Raw genomic sequence first — 7,417 nt, forward strand, 5'->3', positions numbered from 1 at the left:
ATCATGGTTATATGGACAACGGTCAAACTGATAACAATAGTGATAACCAGCTTTTCGGCAATTCATAGTCGGGTAGTTTGTGATAGAAGTGGTCTTATTAATAATGTCAGAACAGCATCCATTGTAGAGGTAGCAGTTTGGTTGACACGAACAACGTTTCGGTACGCCATCTGTGCGAGGATCAGAACACAAAGCTGGGCTACAGTTGTTGAAGTATCCTGCATGTGTTACAATATTTGAGAACAATAGAACGCAAACTAAAAACAATGTTTCCATTTTAAAAGATGTAAATAATGCATGAATTAACCTTTCAAATCCTGATGATACTTTGATATTTTGCTTCACTACCGTAAATTTAAAATGTCTGACGTACTTTCGAAATTTAGCAATGTCTCCAAGAGATACAATGATTATTACCTTCACAATATTTTCATTCCGAAACGGAGTAATGAAATTAGTTTCAGTAGATTTAGATTCTTGGATTTTATTGGTATTAAATGTTGAATGTTCTCGACTCGGCTACTTGGCGTCACATATATGTACGTATGAAAATATATACATGCGAAGATAGTAGAGGCATCTGCAAAAGAACAAATATTTCATTACACATACTATTATTGTAAACATTGGCACACATACATGCACACACATATACACGCAAAAGCACACACGCATGTAATGTGTGTGTGTGTGTGTGTGTGTGTGTGTGTGTGTGTGTAAAATTCAATTTTTAATAGTGCGGTGTAGCAAGTGAGGTTGCCTTGCTGCAATAGTAAAATATCTACAATTTTCAGTGTTTAGTTTCAAATTGATTTCAAATTCTGGTACAAGGCCAGCAAGTCTGAGAGCAGTGGACTAGTCAATTACATGGACCCCAGTGCTCAACTTGTAATCATTTTATCGACCCTCAAAAGAACGGAAAGCAAAGACAACTTTGGCAGAATTTGAATTCAGAACGTAAAGACGGACAAAATACCGCTACGCAGTTTGTCCGGCTGTACTAACGATTCAGTCAGCTCGCAGCCATTCAGTGTCAACCAGTACGGAGAATGGTGTGTCAGTCGTTCTTATTTGGGGTTAAGTGTCAGTTACGTGTTATAGTCGAGTTCGAATTACAGTCACGGTAGACGATTCAAAATCGGTGTCTTGTAGAGCTATCAGCGATAGCACGATATACGAAGCGGTGTATTACCATTCCGGTGTATTACCATAGAAGAGATACACTCTATCCGATACCAAAAACATAGCGTGGCCACTAGAGTAGACACAATACCTACAGTTACTACAGTGGGAACACATTATAACTGGAAAATACCAATTCATAACGGTGGCGACGAGGATATAAACAATTCACACGGGCGACGTTGATTTTTTTTTTTTTTTTCACGCGGAGGAATTTAAAAACAAATTCATGTGGAGAAATGAACAACCCGACAGAAGGGTAACAAATGTTTTGTTATGCACATTTTACGAAAAATCCGTACAATTATTGGAAAACTTGCTGGCCGTTTTAGTTGAGTTGTTAAAACAGCAATAACAACTCAAAGAATAATAAGAACAACAAATGTTACATCGTTAAAAGATAAGTTCATAAATGAAATAAAAAAAACTGTGGTCAACAAAAAAAAAAGAAAAACTTCAGTATGAAAAAACACCAAGGCGTAAACATATATTCAACATGTGACGGTGTACTGATGTATGCCCAAATGGTAGTGATACCAGAGACACTACAAAAAAGAATATCGAAAGAATTTCATATTGGACATCCGGGGATCTCAAAGATAAAAGCGCTAAAGCGCAGTTATGTATATTGGCCGAAGACGGACAAGGAAATTGAAAACTTGGGAAAAAGGCTGCAGAGGATGTGCTCTGGCAGCGAAATTGCCTACAAAAAATAAGAGCTTTGGCCAGAAGTAAAAGTCCCATGGTCGATATTACACATCGATTCCGCGGGTCCGTTAAATGGTTATTACTACTTAGTTGTAATTGAGAGTTTTATAAAATGGCCTGAAATTATTAGGTGCAAAAGACCAACCTCCCCAACTGTAATAAATTTTTTGCACGAATTATTCGCAAGATTTGGCATCCCAGGCGTGACTACGTCTGATAATGGAAAACAATTTGTGTCCAGTGAATTTAGAAAATTCCGTGAAATGTTCATGGTAGAATATATAACGATAGCGCCTTACCATCTCAGATCAAATGGATAGGCAAAACGTTTGGTTGATACCTTTAAAAGAGCTTTAAGAAAAGTAAACAAGGACGTCACAAACGAAGTCGTTCTTCAAAAATTTTTAAGAGTGCACAGGGTGACACCGAACCCGAATACACCAGCAGGAATTTCACCAGCAGAACTGATATTCGCGAGGAAGCTGAAATCAGTACTTGATAAACTGCCACCTGGCGAGGAAAGGAACAGTGCCAGAAAGGACATATCAAATTTTTTCAAAGTTGGTGATAAGGTTGTACGTGAGATTGTATAAAAACGGAAAACAGTACTGAGAAGACGAAATTACGAAGTACGTAGGAAAAATGATGTATGGGATAAAAAGCAAAAAAGTTATTGAAAAAGACACAGAAACCAATTAAAGAAGAGATTCATAGAAAATGAACCAAACAGATTAAAGGTACCTATGGCATGGCTATATGACACATTCCAGGTCCCAACACTGTTACATAATACATACACTCGTCCCAAAGAAATATGGAAGGTATCAGGCCAGTTTATGTTCAGTAGCTGCATTCAAACACAGAGGATGCACACATACTGAATTTGTATAGATGTTATCAAAGTAATATTTTTTTCTATGAAATTTAAAATTTAAATAAGAGGTGGTATCAAAAAGTTTCCGGACTAGTTCTGTAACGCGCCAGCAGATGGCAGCACACGTTAGCGTGTGCAGTGAGCGCTAACAGTGGCTTTCATTAGGCAGTGTGCAGAATGACGTGGATGTGCTTGTTTCTCAAGATGTGAAATTTGTGTTCTTGTGATCACGTGTATGCTGTAGTCTTCGATTTTGTCATGGAATTGTGACAATAGTAAACGCAATTTTCCACGCAGACACATTTAACCGTCTTTCCAGCTTACACTTAGATTGTTTTTACTTCTTATTTATGAATATGTATTTTATTTTTACTTTTTTATTTTTAGTTTGGCGGAGTTTCGTATCAGGACGTCTACATAATTTGGATTTTTTTTTTTTTCCATTTTGACAGGGATTTTTTCCTTGGAAATGAGGAAGACCATCTTTTTATGAGAAAACATTCTTGAAAATTTATGATTTTCTCCGCACGAACGCATTTTATGGAATAATGATGCGGAAGTAATACATGAGTAGTCCATTGCTGGGATTTAAGCAACAAAAAGGAAAAAAATTATAATTTAAATATTTTACAGTCCGTCCTTTCCCCCACCCCCACACTGAAACAAGCACGTCTGTGCAGCGTATGTGTGTGTGTATGTGTATGTGTGTATGTGTGTGTGTGCGCGTGTGTGTACATGTGTGTGTGTGTGCTTCTGTGTATGTGTATGTGTGTGTTTCGGCGGGGGTAAGAAAGAACATATTTACTAACAGAAAAGTATGCTACTAAACTAAATAATCTTTTACGTACCTTTTTTACATCATTGTGGATAAATTCTAGCAATCGCCTTCTCAGGCTCTCCAATATTTTAAAACTATAGACAGAAACAATGGGTGAGGAGAATAGAGTCGAACTTTTAAAATTGTATTTTTAATTGCATAAATGTGTTTTTGAAAGGGGTGGGATATTGAAAAACATCAATACTTGTCAGTCACAATGAAACGAGGAAGGTGATCGTGGGATGTGGTAGAAACAACAGCCAAATCTTTTCATCTAAAAATATTTTCATTTTTTGTTTTTCTTTCCTTGAGAGGATTCTCCGAAGAGTGTATTGCAAAGCAGAATATGGCCCAAATCAGTCCGGAGTAGGATGATGAGGGCGGAGGTGAAATGAAACCTAAGTTTCAAACAATTTTTTCATAAAAATATTTGTGTGTGTGACCCGGGAGGGATTCCCGTTTCTGAACCAAAATCGGTGCGTGACATGAATAATGATGCATCTTTCCAGGTGCATGTTACCAAGTTGGCGATAAAATGCAGACGCTTGGTCGGATGGACCCTTCGATCTTCAAAACAAGAGAAAAGAAAACCATGATGGTCCTCTAGAGCAGGGGTTTTCAAACTTTTTGACTTGCGGACCCCTTTATATTTCAGGCTTTACCTTAGGGACCCCCTTATAAACGCTTATGAAATTTATACATAAATATTTGCATAAAATAACATATATTTTTACATTTGTTTATCTAACAGTATTTACTAAATAGGTTTATTGGCAATTAAAAGATTTCGATTAAAAACCATATATAAAATCAAATTGCCCATAAAAAGTATTTGCTGTTCACGGACCCCCTGTCTTGTCCTTGCGGACCCCCTGTGGTCCGCGGACCACAGTTTGAAAACCACTGCTCTAGAGGACATTCGTTCTCAGCCGTCTGGGTTACTGCTCCCAACTGTAGACATCAAACAGTGCCAAATTAATGATGCAACCTGAGGCGATCCATCGAAGCTACACGAAAGTGATTGACACAATATGGCATATCAGCTATTAGGAGAAACTGAGAGTTAAGACTCTACTCCCTGGAGTGAAGGCGAGAAAGATATGCAGTTATATACATCTGGAAAATCCTAGAAAAATTTGTGCAAAACTTTGGCATTGTCAGTTACATAAACAGTAGGACGGGGCGCTTCTGCATTGTACCAAGAATCCTAATATTGCCATCTGGATACAAAACCAGATACTGCAACATCTTGAACTTCAAGGCCCACAGTTCTTCAATATCCTCCCACAAAGCCTGAGAAAATCTACATGGCATCGATGTAGGCTTCTTCAAAACAAAACTGGATCTCCTGTCAAGAGTTCCGGATGAACCTACCTCAAGACAAGAAACATAGATGAGGGTAGCAACGTCAAACTCACTCATCCACCAACTGTCACACATTAGAGGTTTAGTGAAAGTGTAGCAATGTAAATGGCGGTTCTCCGGAATATCCACAGTCCTTGGACTGTATATTATATATATTATATATATATTACATAAATTATACATTATATATGTATATCATATATATTATATTATATATATATGTATGTATGTATGTATGTATGTATGTATGCATGCATGTATGTATGTATGTATGTACGTATGTATGTATGTATGCATGTATGTATGTATATACAACAGTTTTCTCTCAGTTTCCGTTCGCCGAATCTGTTTGCCATCCACTTGTATGCTCAGGGCTATATTAGAAGACACTCAAAGAGCGACGCAATGGTACTGACCTAGGAACTATGTGGTTGAGAAGGAAACTTCTTATCACTCAACCATGCGCATCTATATATGTATTCATATGTGTGTTTGACGTTTAGCGTTGTTGATGCAACAGGATTCACATTACAAAGAGTTGTCAAGAAATGGAATAATCGTTTCAAAATAACACAAATACAACGATTTAACAATGATATTAGATACTACTAGCTGTCAGCTTTTCCCGCTTATTTCTCGTAACTTCTTTTCTGCAGGACCGTGAGAAGAACATGGTTTAGTCAAATAAAATCAACATTATCAAAGATTTAAAAACGAAAAAGAATGCAAGTCCCTTGTGCAAATGAAACTTTCATTGGAGAATTTTGCAATAAGAAAAACTCCCATTGAACACAATACTTGCTAAACAGACATCGATAAACAATACAGAAATTCCAAATATATAATGAGACATACCTGCAACTATGAATAATATAAACTTCGAATACACATGGTTGTCTAATAGCATGAAATAGCAAAGCTGCCGAGAAATGGTAAAACTACTACAGTACTGAATTATAGATATAGCCTAGCAATGATTGGTCAATGAATATGACGATACTACCTTTATGCTTTTAAAACAATACTTGGTAGAAAGACACAAATTTATATATTTATATTTAGAAGTCATGGTTGTGTGATTCAGAAGCTCACTTTCCAATCATGTTGATTTGTGTTCAGCCCACTGGCGGCATCTTAGGCACATACCTTGTGAATAAATTTGATAATCTTTGAAATTCTGTTGTATATATAATTATATATATATATATATATATATACAATTAAACCTTGGGAGAGGCATTATGCCGGTAATGTATTTCTTTCAACACACGTATCCACATCAAGAATCTTGCACACGAAATACACATACGAAATATATATATATATATATGCTTGTGACCATCGTCCATCTTTCTTTTCCTCACGTAATCATCTTTTTTTTTCTTCAGTGCTGTCGTACAGACTGCACATATTCCTATCTATCTCCTTTTCTATCTTTTCTCTGGTCAACGACAGTATTTTTCCAGCGTTCACTACTCTACCTCGTTTGGTCTATAGACCCTCCATGTTTGTATTCGTTCGGTTTCATTGTATGTCTCCACTGTCCTGTTTTTGTTACCAACTTTGACCCTCCGCAAATCCTAAATTTCATTTTGATTCGCGGGAGCAACAGCTTTCAAAGTCTTATATTGTCGTCCAATGCTCGAAATAAGGAGTAAAAGGACAGCCGGCAACTGATGAAGGGTCGTTTTTATGTTACTTGTCTTGTTTTCCATTTGTTGCTCTCGTTGTTTGCACATCCAACTTTATTTTCGTATTTCATGTTGTTTACGTTTTGCGATGTCCTGTACCCATATATGCGTATTTATATACATATATGTATGTACACATGCATATATATATATTATTTATATTATTATTTGATTGAACGCCACGCACCCGGCTGTGTGGTAAGTAGCTTGCTTACCAACCACATGGTCCCAGGTCCAGTCCCACTTCGTGGTACCATGGGCAAGTGTCTTCTACTATAGTCTCGAGCCGACAAAAGCCTTGTGAGTGGATTTTGTAGACGGAAACTGGAAGAAGCCCGTTGCATATGTATTTATATATGTATATGTGTGTGTGTCTGTGTTTGTTCCCGCCGACATCGCTTGACAACCGATGTTGATGTGTTTACGTCCCCGTAACTTAGCGGTTCGGCAAAAGAGACTGATAGAATAAGTACTAGGCTCACAAAGAATAAGCTCTGGGGTCGGTTTGCTCGACTAACGGCGATGCTCCAGCATGACCGCAGTCAAATGACTGAAACAAGTAAAAGAATAAAAGAGTAATATATATATATTTAATATATCTAATTTGTTTATCTGTATAATTACGTTTATATCTGCTCAACCTGCCCCTCTTATAGCCATACTTTACTCACGCAGAATTGACCCCCTGTAAAGACAATGGAGTTTAATTTCGAATCATTTCAGCACTACTAAGTTTCTTCTATACTGAGAATCTCTGGATCTCATCTGTTGGCTATATAT

Source organism: Octopus bimaculoides, chromosome 9, assembly GCF_001194135.2.
Source record: "Octopus bimaculoides isolate UCB-OBI-ISO-001 chromosome 9, ASM119413v2, whole genome shotgun sequence".
NCBI lineage: Eukaryota > Metazoa > Mollusca > Cephalopoda > Octopoda > Octopodidae > Octopus > Octopus bimaculoides.